This window comes from Chlorocebus sabaeus, chromosome 13, assembly GCF_047675955.1.
Source record: "Chlorocebus sabaeus isolate Y175 chromosome 13, mChlSab1.0.hap1, whole genome shotgun sequence".
Lineage (NCBI taxonomy): Eukaryota > Metazoa > Chordata > Mammalia > Primates > Cercopithecidae > Chlorocebus > Chlorocebus sabaeus.
In genome coordinates this window covers 32,985,799-33,000,262 of record NC_132916.1, presented here as the reverse complement: position 1 = coordinate 33,000,262, position 14,464 = coordinate 32,985,799, and the positions used below count along the sequence as shown (strand labels likewise).

Here is a 14,464-nt window from a genome sequence, read left to right as displayed (position 1 = left end):
AAGAGACTTCGGTCACAATGTTGGTTCCACTGTGTTAATTCCTTAACCTTGTTTGACAAAAGCCATTTAATTTCCCTGAGCCTCAGTTTCTCACCTTGTATTCATTGTCTCCTTTGATGCTCAAATCAATCCTGTAAGGTAGGACCAAACCACCCTACCTTACAGGACTGATTTGAGCATCAAAGGAGACAATGAATACAAGGGTTTGTTGTTTGGCAAACTCCCCCATACTTCGCAAAGGTAGGTACATTGTTATTATCAGATGGGTATGGAGAACTCTAAAGTGAGTCAGTATCACTTAAAATTCCTTTTAAAGCAGTCCATTGCATCCTAACCTATTTATTCATTTCTCTTTTTTTCTTAAAGTCCCAACAAAAACTTAATATGAAGACTGCATGCAGGGATAGCACTGAATACAAATTAACCATTCAATGTTCTGTAGTCCCTCTGGCAGGGAAATGATCCACCTATTAAAACACCCAGTCAGAGCTGGCACACACAGTGCTGATAACCCCAGCAGGCAATGACCTTGGCACCATTACAAGGGCAATATTTTCAAATGGATGAACTATTCCTGAACAAAGTGTCCAGTGTACTAGGAATAAACAGGCTTTTCATCAACCAAGGCTGTGTGTTTTCTGGTTCCAACAACCTTTCCCAGAGACAGTGCTGGAGAGGAGGGGTCACCAGGAAGCAGCACCTCCTCAGCAGCCTGCCCAGCCCGCTCATCCCTCTTCCAGAATCCTATGACTGGACGGGCCTCCACACCTCCATCCTCTCCTCTGATGGTTTCATGATTGCTTTTCTGCACTTTTGCAAAAGGAGAACCCGATGCTGCCCTTGGTGACTCTGGTCAGACCTCAGCAGGTGGAGGATCAGCCCTCCCCGTGGTGTACAATGAAGTCCTGGAGCCTCATGAACAAGAATCTATGATAGAGAATCACGTACAATGTCACCAGGTAACTGCAAGGCCAATTTTTGAGAAGATGGGCGAATCACCCAGGACAGTCCAAAAGAGATCACACAAGAGGCAGACAAGATCCTTGAGACAAACTTCACAAGGAGAGGAAGAAAAGACTCTGGATCCACCAGAATGGAAGCACAAGTGCAAAATACAACTGGAAAAACTTGCTTCTTCACTAAGCCAAGGAGGCTGTAGCTGGCCTTTACAGCTGTTTGTTCTTTCATTCATTCTACAAATGTTTATTGAGCACCTACTGTGTACCCAACACTGTTCTATGTTTTGGAGGCACAGAATAAACAAGACAAAGTCCCTGCCCACTTTACATTATGGTGGGAGTAGACAAACAATAAAGTAACTGTCTAGGTAGTGATAAGTGCTGAGAGGCACAGGGAGTGTAGGGCATGAGCTGACATCAGGGAAGGCCCCTCTGTTAAGGTAAATTTGACCAGAGGTTTGAAGGCAGTGAGGGAGCAAGCGATGACTATCTGGGCCAGCATATTCCAGGCAAGAACAGGATTCAAACAGCGAAGAAGAGGGTGTTACAGGAATGGACTGAGCCAAGGAGAGTCCAGAGAGATGAAGGCAGAGGGGCAACAGGGAGCCTGCGAGCCATCTTCAGCATTTAGGACCAATTCCAAGTGATCTGGGAAAATACTGGCAGAGGGGGAGGGTTGAAACAGAAAAGTGAGACAATCTGATTTTTGTGTATGAAGCTCATGCTGGGTGCTTGATTAAGACTATAAAGAAGGCAGAAAAGAATGCGAGCAGCAAGACTGTGAGGAGGAGAGCAGGACAACTTAAGCAGGAGATGGTGGCGGTGGCTCAGACCACGACAGCAGCATAAGAATGAGCTGAGAGTCTGGATGTTGTTAGGGTAAGACCTGTGGAATTTAATAATAATGGGACATGGGAAATGAGCGAGACTCAAGGATTAGTCCACAGTTTTCTTTTGCTGAAGCAACTGGAAGGATAGAGTTAACATTTAGTGGGAAGAGGAAGGTTATGGGTGAAGTAGGGTGAAAGGCATCAGGATTACGGTTTTGGGTATGGTTTGGGTAGCTATTAGACACCAAGTGGAGATGTCTAGTAGGTTGTGGATCAAGCAAGTCTTGGGTTCAGGCTAGAGATGTAAGCTTGGAAATAATCAGTGTAGAGAAGGTATTCAAAGCCAAGAATGAGGTTGATATTAACAAAGGAGTAAGTACTGAGAGAGAAGAGATCCAATGACTAAGTCCTGGGGCAATCTTACACAAAGAGGACTTAGCAAAGCATACTAAAGTGAGTTAAAGAATTTTTTCTTAAAAAAACAGCCTAGAGAATATATAAAGAAAATTTCTCAAAAAGTAACCATTGATTGACTTTGCCAAATGCTGCTATTTGGTCACAAGTGATAATAACTAAGAATTGACTATTGGATTTAGAAATTTGGAGGTCCCTGGTGACTTTATTGGGGCAGTCTTATTTCTCCAATGAATAACCCTGGAATCAATAACTTTAGTACAATAAAAAGCTTATATTTCACTCATCTCACAGTCCAATCAAGTATTTGGCAGGTGGCCTTCTTGGTGATTTGGGTGCCAGGCTCTTTCCATCTTCAGTGCACACCTGCCATGGTTCCCTTGGAAAGGGAAGGAGTGGTCCATATAGAAGCACACCTGAGCTCTGGTGCTTCAGCCTGAAGCTGGCACATTGACCCTACTGGAGTTCCCATGGCAAGAACTAGTCACATGGCCTCATTTAAAGGCAAAGTAACTGGGAAACATCATTTGGTTATGTGCCCTGGAAGAGGAAGTGGTTTGGTGACCATCTAGCCAGTTTCTCTCACAATGACCTCGGCGAGAGCACTTTTGGAGGAGGGTGAAAACCAAAGACTGATTGAAGGGAGTTCAAGAGAAAACAGGGAAGTAAAGAAATGGGGTGGTAGCTAAAGCAGGCTTGGGGTCTAGAGAGGTGTTTTGTTTGGATGATATTGGAAACAATCCTGTAGAGAAGAGACAACTGCTGGAGGGATGTCCTTGAGTAGGTGACAGAGAAAGGGATCTAGCTCAGTGCCATGCATAAGAATGCCTTGGAGAGCCCATTGAAACAGATTCTGGGGCCCCAACTCAGACTTTTTTTTTTTTTTTTTCTCTCAACAGAGTCTTGCTCTGTTGCCCAAGCTGGAATGCAGTGGCACAATCTTGGCTCACTGCAACTTCCGCCTCCCAGATTCAAGTGATTCTCATGCCTCAGCCTCCCAAGCAGATGGGATTACAGGTGCATACCACCACGCCTGGTTAATCTCTGCATTTGTAGTAGAGATGGGGTTTCACATGTTCATCTCGAACTCCTGGCCTCAAATGGTCCACCTGCCTCGGCCTCCCAAAGTGCTGGGATTACAGGCATGAGCCACTGAGCCTGGCCCTGCCCCAGACATTCTGATTCAGCAGGTCTGGACTGGGGGTGGACAAGCTGCATTTTCTGACCATCCCCCAGGTGATACTGATGCAGTCAAGATTCAGGCCCACACTTTGAGAATTGCTGACAGGCGCTTGGGAAATTCATTCTTTGTCTAAGGCGGGAAGGCAGAGCAGGTAGGCACAGATGGAGGTGGGAGTGCGGGCAAGGGTGGGAAGATGGGAACTTGGCAGCCAGTTATTTTATTAGCTCAGTGAATTTGGAAGAAAGGTCACCAGGTGAGGGTGAGGATAGGGGAGGAAGTGTTGCAAGTTAGAGTGGGGAAAAAATACGAAATCACTGTCTTGGAGAGTGTGAGAATAAGTAGCGCAGGGAAATGAAATAGGAGTGCCAGCCAGACGCCAGGACCCACCTGCAGCTAGTGAGGCTGAACTTAGAGTGAGACCAGGCAGCTGCACACAGCCGGGCAGGTGCACACAGTGGGCAGACAGTAGGATTCAGCCAGGACTGTGGTCTTGCCAGGCAGGTACAACAAAGGAGAGGGGGTCAAGGGAGTTGACTGTGTATTGATGGGAGGGATGAAGACCCCAGATCACAGCATCTAAGCGGGTACAGAGGGCAGGGAGGACTTGCAAGTAGGAGCAAGGAACGGTGAAAAGATGGCAGACCAGTCCATTGTGGGTCGCAGTAAAGCTGAAGAATCACTGGAGAGGGAAGACTGAGTGGGATGGGTACTGTGTTAGGAGAGTGGGACGTTTGAAGTCAAGGCGGTACAGACAGCGCAACTGGGAGTAACGACAGAGTCAAGGGAACGGCCATGGGGGTGAGTGGCGGCGATACCATAAAGGACAAGATTGGTGGAGAAGAGCAAGGAGAGGAACCAGGAGGCTGAGTATCGGAAGGATCATGTCTGTGGATAATGAAATTGCCAAGGATCATTATCAAGAGTATTATTAGAAAGAACGCTGAGAGCTGTTGTTTTCAAACCCTCCTTCCAGAACCTAGTGCTCTAAGGAGGGGAAGAAATTCTGAAATATCAGCTCTCAGCCCCCAAGCAAAAATGTCCCCAGAGTCTCCTTCAAGTGCTAATTGCAAAATAAACAGAAAGCCAGCAGGGGCTGCCTGGGGAGAAGTGGAAACAGCAGAGGAGCATCCCCTAGTTGGCCGGTGTTTGCCTCCGAAGAGCCCAGCTTCCCCAGCTGCTCTCCTTGCTTAATGTGAAGAATTAAGAGTGGTGGCAAGTGGCTGGGGGCCCTAAGGTGACTCATCGCAGCCAGCCAGCCAGCCCTCGGTACGTTTCTGCATGCATTTTATGTGGAATCCTAGGCTGCTGGTTGATGACATCTTAGATTTCATATTTAACTGCCGTGCGTGTTCTAGTGCAGAAAAGACTAAATATAGACTTGGAATTGGGAAATCTAAAAGGAATAGCAGAGCAGTCTCAGTGGCCAGTGCTGGAGGGGGTGTGAGGAGCTAAGTACGTGGAAGTGTGGCCAAGAGGGCATTGTCTCTGTCCACTCCTGCCGAGGACCCTGCCCCAGGACGGGGGTGCCAGGAGAGAAAATACCAGCCCCAACGCACTATTGAAGATAAACAGCTTCCCTCTCTTCACTTACCAGAGTGGGGCTGCGGTTCCCCCGGTCCTCCCTGCATGGAAGCGGCAGTGGATTCTGCTCAGAGCTGTGGAGCCAGTTCCTCTCTGCCAGGTCAGACCTGGCCTTGAGACAGAGAGAGCGCCGGGCTCCCTGTTAGCCCCTCCCTTTACCCTCCAGGCCCAAGAAGCCCAACAGAAAAACTGGCCCCTTCGCCTAAGTCAGTCATGGCTGCAGATCAGCGTCTGAGGGGTGGGGCAGCGCGATGCTTGGACCACACATGAATCCCATCAGCAGCATATGTAGTGAGATTTAGAGACTGGAAGGATGGACAGGAGGGACTTACATCCAAAGTCGGCTGTGGTTATCTCTGGGTGATAGGATTATGATGACTTTTCCATTTTCTTATCTGTATTTTCTAAATTTTCTATAATTAGTATGTATTACTAACATACATACAAAAACTCCTAATAAGCTTGTTTTGTTTTTTGTTTTTGTTTTTGAGACAGCGTCCTGTTCTGTCACCCAGGCTGAAGTGCAGTGGCGCGATCTTGGCTCACTGCAACCTCCCCCTCCTGAGTTTAAGCAATTCTGCCTCAGCCTCCTGAGTAGCTGGGACTACAGGTGCCCACCACCATATCTGGCTAATTTTTGTATTTTTAGTAGAGATGGGGTTTCACCATGTTGTCCAGGCTGGTTTCGAACTCCTGACCTCAGATGATCCACCGGCCTTGGCTTCCCAAAATGCTGGGATTGCAGGTGTGAGCCACTGTGCCCAGACTGTGTTGTTGTTTAGAAAACACTTAGCTGGATGGGTTAGCCTTGACAAGGGGCACACCAGCCTTGAAAGATCATTCCGCCAAACACCCAAAGACTCACCTAGCACACAGCTGGAACCGAAATTCAGCATAGGGTGCATAACACAGGCACCAAGGAGTCGGGGTTAGCATCACCTGGCGGTCACATCCTCTTCACTTCCCAATTACAGATAGCTGGACCCCCAATCCTGTGAAGACAGAACAAAGAAGCATGGGAGACGGTGGGGTTCTCAGGGGAGAGGACCCTTCGCATCCCCTCCAGTCTATAATTCTCTCTCTCGCCTCGATGGTGTTGACTGCAGCATCTTGTGTGGTTTACATGCCTTGTGAGCCAAGGCCAGTGTTACCTTGCTGCTGGCCAGTGTAACAAGGGGGACCTTGGGCCACCCAGCCTGAACTAGATTCATTTTCCCCACCTGGTCTGGGTTGTCACATTCGGGTGCAGTACTGCAGATGCTGCATTAGCCTTGACATGAGGTTTGAAATCAGGTTCAAAGACCTGCAGTCTAATATAAACACAAAATGACCTTGGATAAGGGCAGGCCCTAGATAAAACTGTTAAAGAGGCCAGGTGCAGTGCCTCATGCCTTAATCCCAGCACTTTGGGAGGCAGAGGCTGGTGGATTGCTTGAGGTCAGGAGTTTAAGACGAGACTGCCCAACATGGTGAAACCCCATTTCTACTTTAATACAAAAAAATTAGCCGGGCGTAGTGGTGCATGCCTGTAGTCCCAGCTACTTGGGAGGCTGACGCAGGAGAATCGCTTGAACCCAGGAGGCAGAGATTGCAGTGATCGGAGATCGTGCCACTGCACTCCAGCCTGGGTGACAGAGCAAGACTCTGTCTCAAAAAAAAAAAAAAGCAAACCTGTTAAAGAAATAAAACGTATCTTTGGACATCTCCCTAAAAAGGAAAGAGTGACTTCTTAGCAGGGCACCTCACTTTCTAGGGCTGCATGCAAGTACCCATCGTAGTACTTTCCCATCCCGGGTCCCTGTCCTTAGGGATCTCTTCCTGGATGAGTGCCCTAATCTGAGAGACACATTCCCATGTGGCAGTAGCCACCTGTGTTCACACCTAGCTGCAAAATGAAACTGTATCTTAACCCAAGGCCTCTTTCTTGAAAGACATGGCCTTAACCCAATAAACAAAATGCCAATGGCAGAAATTTTAGCTTGACCTGTAGGATGATAGTAGGGAATTTTTAGGATAGAGTGAAGGGTTAGGAATCCACCTAAAATAATGACCGTTTACTTAAATATGTCTCCATCAACAGGAACATTGACTCACTGGAAGATTAAGCTACCTTAAATCTTTATGGAGCAACAAGAGATTTTTAAATGAAAAAAAAAAAAAAAAAAAAAAGGAGGAAAGAGAATAAAAAAGGAAAAAAGAAAAGAGAATTAGTAGGATAGGGAACTGATTTTTTTTTAAATTTTTTTTTATTTATATGGACATAGAATGTGAAATGAAAGGGGACTGTTTATAAAACACACATCCACATTCTTTCATTCGCTTTTCTCCTTCATCCTATGCATGGCGCAGTATGATATGGTATTTAGCCTCCCTTGTAGATGAGCTTCAAGTCTTATATTTTAAATAGTATTTTCTAGAATAGCCATTGTCAAACTGTGGACCAGGGAACCCTGGGGGTTTTGAACTCATCTATTTTTTTTTTTTCATTTTTTAAAAAAGCGTTTTAAAAAATATAGAGATGGGGGGTCTTCCTAAGTTGGCCAGGTTGATCTTGAACTCCTGCGCTTAAGGGATCCTTCTGCCTCAGCCTCCCAAAGTGTTGGGATTAACCCATCTTAGGACATTCTTGATGTCAAAACTCTTTTTGTAATAATACACAATTTGCCTTTTTTACTCAATTGAGTTTTCCACAGGGCACATGATATGTCATGACATCAATGCATCAAAAAAGCTTCTATGGTCCCAAAAGTTTGGGAAACATTTTAGACTCTCTCAGAGAATGTATAATGTCTATTAGCATATTAAAGGCTCTGAGAAGTTCTGTAATATAAAACCTGTTTAACTTGGTTTAATGTAACTGCAAATTTATTTGGCTATAGCATTTATTTTTGTTTTTGTTAGTTTTTTTCAACACCTGTTGCTATCATATTTTGGAAATGCTCCTCCAGGGGTAAGATGTTAAGCCAGTATTCCTCTGACCGAGGAGTTTTATTAGAGAGCTCTCATCTGGACCTGATGTAAACAAGTCAAAGAATGGGTATTAGTGTATCGGTATAGTGGAGTGGTCAAGAACAGAGCCGGACTACCTGGGATCAAATCCCAACTCTGCCACTTACTATCTGAGACTTTGGGCAAGTTATTCAACCTTTCTTTGCCTTACATTCTTCATGCATAACATGGGACGATTTTATGTATACATTAGAATGGTGTCCTGCACATAGTAAATGCTATTTAAGAATCAGATCGGTCAGGTGCGGTGGCTCACACCTGCAATCCCAGCACTTTGGGAGGCTGAGGCAGGTGGATTACCTGAGGTCAGGAGATCAGGACCATCCTGGCTAATATGGTGAAACTCCATCTCTACTAAAAATACAAAAAATTAGCCAGGTGTGGTGGTGGGCACCTGTAGTCCCAGCTACTTGGGAAGCTGAGGCAGGAGAATGGCATGAACCCAGGAGGTGGAGCTTGCAGTGAGCCGAGATCGTGCCACTGCACTCCAGCCTGGGCGACAGAGCGAGACTCCATCTAAAAAAAAAAAAAAATCAGCTTTAATCTATTACTAATCTATCATTGTCACAGGCATGCTTGTTTAGGATCAGGAATAAAAGCTGGGCCACTAACTAGCGATATAACCTGAGGCAGGTCTCCGACCTGCCATCGACGTCAGTTTGCCCATACTTTGAATTAGAAGGTAAGACAGGGCCGGGCATGGTGGCTCACATCTGTAATTCCAGCACTTTGGAAGGCTGAGGCAGGCAGATTACTTGAGGTTAGGAGTTTGAGAGCAACCTGACCAACATGGTGAAACCCTGTCTCTATTAAAAATACAAAAATTAGCTGGGCATGATGGTGGGCACCTATAGTCCCAGTTACTCAGGAGGCTGAGGCAGGAGGATCACTTAAACTTGGGAGGTGTGGGTTGCAGTGAGTCGAGATCATGCCATTGCTCTCCAGCCTCTGTCTCAAAAAAAAAAAAAAAAAAAAAAAAAAAAAAAAAAAAGTGAGATGAGATAAGCTTGAAGCCCCTTAATGCCAATATTCCCTGACTGCACAGGCTCCCTACACAAGGCAGCACTAAACTGGGGCATGACAGGAGAAACCAGAGAGGGAGGGAGCAGGCGGCCTAGGAGCCTTCAGGTCCTGCACAGCATCAGCAAGAGATGAAGGGGCTCACAAAATGGGATGCTTAGCCTTTGGGAATGCAGTTTATTGGCTCCCGAGTTCAGCCTCCCACCAACCAGCTTCTCAAACTGCCCAGATGTGAAGGAGAAAAAAGGCGGGGTTAGATTTCCCCACCAACGCCATACCACCCCCCTCCATGGCACAAGTTAATCTGGCTGCTTGCAGTGAGGGCCTGGCTACAGAGAGGATCGGGTTTTTCAAAAGGGCCACCTTTTGAGGACACTCTCATCTCCACCTCAGCCCCAGAGAAACCTTTTGGACACCTAATCTTGGTAAGACACGAGTGGTTGCCTTTAGAAAAATTCCTCCAGTGTGACTTCATCACAGTTGGGGATGAAGGGAATGCACGCAGGGAAAAAAACTGAACATATCTGTATAAGAGAGAGCTTTGAATTGCTGGCAGCTGTGGGCCAAGGTAGAGGAGCCCAACATAAAGCTTATGAGGCTAAATCGGGAACATTTGAATGCTTGGTTTTGTGCTTAAAAAAGCAAGTAGCAGCTCAGCTGCCAGATGTTGGAGAACTTGGACATGTAGCTCGTGGGCTTTGGTATCAGCAACACTTTGGCAGGTGACCACACGTCAAAGAGAGATGATGACTTGCTTTCCTAAAACTGCTTCTAGGGAGGGAGCCTGGTGGCTTTCGTGTTTCACTTTCACTGAAGCAGTTATATTTGGGAACACCAAAAAGAATCTCTTAACTCAGAGAAGATTGACTCTAGGGCTTGTCAGCAAAGGAAGAACTCCTGAGAACTGGCTTCATAAGAGCTCAGCTCCCTGTCACTCAAGCCTGTGAATAATCACTGAACTACTCTCTCTCTAACACAGTATATCAGTTAGGAATTGCTTTCAGTTGCTAGCAATAGAGAACTGACTGTAGTGGCGTAAATGCATGAAGGTGTTTATTTTTGTCATGTCATGAGAAATGCAGACATAGGTGATTACTGGCATTGGTTTGGTGGCTTGAGAAAATCAGGGACAGGTATTTGTAATTTTTTTATTTTTATTTTTTGAGATGGAGTCTCACTCTGTCGCCAGACTGGAGTGCAGTGGCACGATCTCAGCTCACTACACCCTTCGCCTCCCGAGTTCAAGCGATTCTCTTGCCTCAGCCTCCCAAGTAGCTGGGACTACAGGGGCACGCCACCACGCCCAGCTAATTTTTGTATTTTTAGTAGAGACGGGGTTTCGCCATGTTGGCCAGGATGGTCTCAATCTCTTGACCTCATGATCCACCTGCTTCGGCCTCCCAAAGTGTTGGGATTACAGGCGTAAGCCACTGCATCTGGTCCATGATTCTTTTAGTCTTTTCTTCACAGCCTCAATATGTCTGTTGCAGCTCCAGCCATCACATCCACATCTCAAACAACAGGAATCAGGAAGGATGGAATGGCAAACAAGGCTTTCCTAGAAGTCCCACCCAACAACTTCTGCTTTTATCTTCTGCAAGAGAATTCATCTTTTCATTGGATACGTGCTAACCAGGATAACACCGGGGATCTCTAAGAGAGAAGGTGGGGGTGGATATCGGGTAGGAAGCTAGCACTCTCTGCATGGGGCTTTCCAGAGAGATGTGTTTAGAAAAGAAGTTGCTGTATGAACTGGTCCTTCTGGGAGAGCTTGTTATGTGAAAGAGCAGGTATCTGAGGGAGCCTCAGTTTATTCATGAAACTGACCTCTAGGTCTCTCTCACTCTGAGAGGGGTGAACTGGCTTTGGTTCTATGAGTGCCCCTAGTTCCCAAGTCAACTTGATTAGGAAAGGAGAGGATCAGGAAATGGAAATCTCTGTAAAGCAGTGGATTCATTCCTTGATCAAAGGCATGGTGGTTTGCAGCAAGTATACAAATACGAATGTGTATGTTGACAGAGGAAGCACCCGGCTACTACTTGTCAATGTAGTGAGGCAGGGGATGGATCAAGAAAACATGCTTCTGAAATTTCAGAATCTTACAAATTAGAAGAGAGCAACACAAAACATGAAAACTAGAAAGTGAGCCGGGCGCGGCGGCTCACGCCTATAATCCCAGCACTTTGGGAGGCCAAGGTGGGTGGATAACGAGGTCAGGAGTTCGAGACCAGTCTGGCCAACATGGTCAAACCCTGTCTCTACTAAAAAAAAAAATACAAAAATTAGCTGGGCATGGTGGCAGGTGCCTGTAATCCCAGCTGCTCGGGAGGCTGAGGCAGGAGAATCACTTGAAACCAGAAGGTGGAGGTTGTGGTGAGCCGAGATCACGCCACTGCACTCCAGCCTGGGCAACAAGAGCGAAACTCTGTCTCAAAAAAAAAGAAAACTAGAAAGTTAGACAGGCTAAGTGGAAGTCAGCCCCTGGCACAGAGAAGGGGGCAGTCATTGCCACTAGGATGCTCCCAAAGGCTTTCAAGAGGAAGGGGAAGATGTGAGGCTTGCTGGATGACCAGGGGGATAACTGGGAGGCTGGGGACTGGTGGTATCTCCTAGTCACACAGTGGGGCTCCCTCAGCTGGCAACAGAAGCAGCCGTTGACCTGAATTTCCAAGGACCACCATGGATTCCCAAACAAAATGTCATCCCAATGTTTCCAGCTCTCTATCCAGCCTTGTAAAACAAAGATGTGGAATTTAGCAAGATCCAACAAAAACTGTGGAAGGGCACAATACATAAAAATACCATAGCCAAGAACCAAAACACTAACTTCTGTTACCGGAGGGGGAAAAGCTCTCACGGATGCATGGGCGGATGGGCTGAAGAAAAGGGGACATTTGTTCCTGGGCTTTCTTCAGATTTGGGAGCGAAAAAGGCTAGCAAGACAACAGCATTCTACAGAGAAGCTAAGTGGGGAGGTATAAGGGTGGCTGGTTTTTCCTTAAGTCTACACGTTTCCAACTGCTATTTCGTGCTTCCAGCCGTTACCATATGTTCACAGATTTTAAAGTCACAATAAACGTCAGGGTGAGCAGCTGTGGAATAATTCACACTTTTGTTCATTTTCCAGCACCCCCCATCAGATCGCATTGCTTAAACAATGCCCCACCCTCCCACTACCTGCACATCAAGGTCACGGTCCTCCTCCATTAACAGCAGCGAGAGCACCCAGTTTTACTCTTGCGGGAAGTTGGCAAAATTGCAAACTTGACCGCTGAGCTTCGGATGGGTCATGAAATGTTTAGTCTCTAAACCTTGCTTTTCCAGGGGTTAGTTATTTAAAACATTTCTTTTTCCTAATGGTATCTTTCAATCATGCAAATTACCACAAGTACACAAGAGCAAAGACGATCACATTCTGTGTCAGTGTTTTGTTTGCATTGTGAGAGGCTGATAATGTGGGAGGAAGTTTGTGTAGTGACTGTCTGGGTTCAAATCCTGGCTCTGTCACTTATTCGCTGTGTGAACTGACAAATGTAAACTGATTAGAATGGTGCCAGGAACAGATGCTATTATTATTCAGCAACCAGCCTGAATGTAATCATGTACTTGTTTACCTTTGTAGCTTCTTAAGGGCTAATCTTTAAGGGTTAAATCCTGCAGGGATCTGCTGTGTGTTTGCCCAGTTAAGTTCTGGGCAAGGAAAAGGCCTGGGTCTTCTGCGTGGCTCCCTTCACTCTTCCACCTGTACATCCCATAACCAGCATCTTCTATAGTGCAGGGGACAGGCCTACTGGTCCATGGTTAGTTGCTGGCCCACCTGTGAGGACTCAGGAAGGTCTGAAAGACGGCAGAATTGAGAGGCCTCAGTTTGGAGCTTTTCTTTTTACTTTTCTGCAAGGCTGGTAGGATGGCAACCTTACAGAACTGCAGTCTATCAGATGCATCCAATTGTTCATACATCTGCTCAAAAAGCAGCTTGCTCTTGGGGAAAGAGATGAGCAGGCCTGGCCCGACCCTTTGTGACACCAAAGAGGCTAGCACTGCTCTTGGGAATCCTGCCCAGTGGTCTGGCCTTGGGAGCTGCCAGCTACACGGAGAGAGTTGGATCCTCTCCATGTAATGAAATTGACTCAAAAAGAACAAAGTTGCTTTCAACACCTGCTCACCCTCGTGCAGCTCTGAAGGCCAAGAGGGGAATGGGTAATTGCAGACCACAGGCAATGACAGAAAAAGAAGGGGGAAAAATCAGCAGTTCAGCATCTTCCCCTTCATTTCATGGTGGGGGGGATCAATGCAGACCTCACCATGCCTCTCTCCAGAGAGCTGGAAACAGTGGAATGGCTCAAAGGGCAGCAGGAGAGAAAGGACAGAGGGATCTGGAAAAGCAGCCCCAGAATGGCCTCCTTTTTGTGTAAGCTAGCTTGGAATGGGTTTCTATGACTTCTAGCCACTCTTATTTGCAATTCATTTTTTGAGAAAGGCAACATGGACACCTTGGTACAAGAAGAATAGTAGCCCGTTCACCATTTCAGAAGAGCTGCAAGGTGGCTTCAGGGCTCCCGGGGCACCACAGCCAGTCTAGCCCCATTCACCCACGGAGCCCTCCAGCCTACTTTTGCTCACTTTGTTTGGCTGCATTGCCCAGCGGTGGCCAACCTCCATGGAGTTCACATGATCAAACTCATGGAAGGCAGCAAAGATGGGGACACTAGGAAAAGAGATTCTCAAAATTGAATCTTCCTCTCTCACTGACTGTTGTAATCACACCACTAGATGTTGCCAAATGTTTGTAGAAGTCTCTTCTCCTGGTACCTGCCCAGCTCACACCCACAGGGATGGACAAAGAATGGTCAAATTTATTCTGTGTGACCCCTGTCCATATTCATGACTCACTGGACAACACGTGTCCACACCCAGCCCAGCTGAACCAACCGAATTAGGACCTGGCATAGACGTCTGGGCTCATGGCTTAAATTAAGGCTATGCAGTCACAGGAGCCATGGGGTATCCCTGCTTGGCCCTGCAAGCCAGAACAATGGAAGCCACTCTGGAGAGAGAGACAGAGATGAAAACAGATGGAAAAGCAGTGAGAAGCCACAGGAGCAAGCTGCCTGCATTCCCCGCTCTCCAGACCCCGGCTCTGGATCCAGCCTCACCTCCTGCCATAGTTTCTGAGAGGTATCCCAGTCTGCTTTCAACTCAGTGTCTTCCTTTTTGCTTACTTGATTGTGTTTCTATTACGTGCATCCAGAAGAGTTTCCACTAAGGCAGTGATTCACAGTTTACTGAATTCTTTCACATGTTGTCCTGTTTGGATTTTGCTTCGCACGCTAGTCCAGGGAGAAGGCAAGGGAGGCATCATCATCATCTGCATTTTATGGTCAAAGACGTCCAGGCAATGACTGCTCGAGGTCTCCTAGGCAGAGAGGCAGGTCTTTGACCCAGACGCAGCATCATCTCCACTGCAC

The 14,464-nt window shown here is 46.7% G+C and overlaps 1 long non-coding RNA gene across 1 annotated transcript in view; it reads right to left on the bottom strand.

Annotated features, from left to right (window-relative positions):
• Positions 1-5,496, bottom strand: part of LOC140713153 (uncharacterized) — an 80,919-nt gene extending 75,423 nt beyond the window's left edge. The window contains exon 1 of the long non-coding RNA XR_012095025.1: positions 4,978-5,496. This is a non-coding gene — a long non-coding RNA (uncharacterized lncRNA). The remainder of the gene's footprint in view (positions 1-4,977) is intronic.
• Between the last annotated feature and the right edge of the window lie 8,968 nt (positions 5,497-14,464).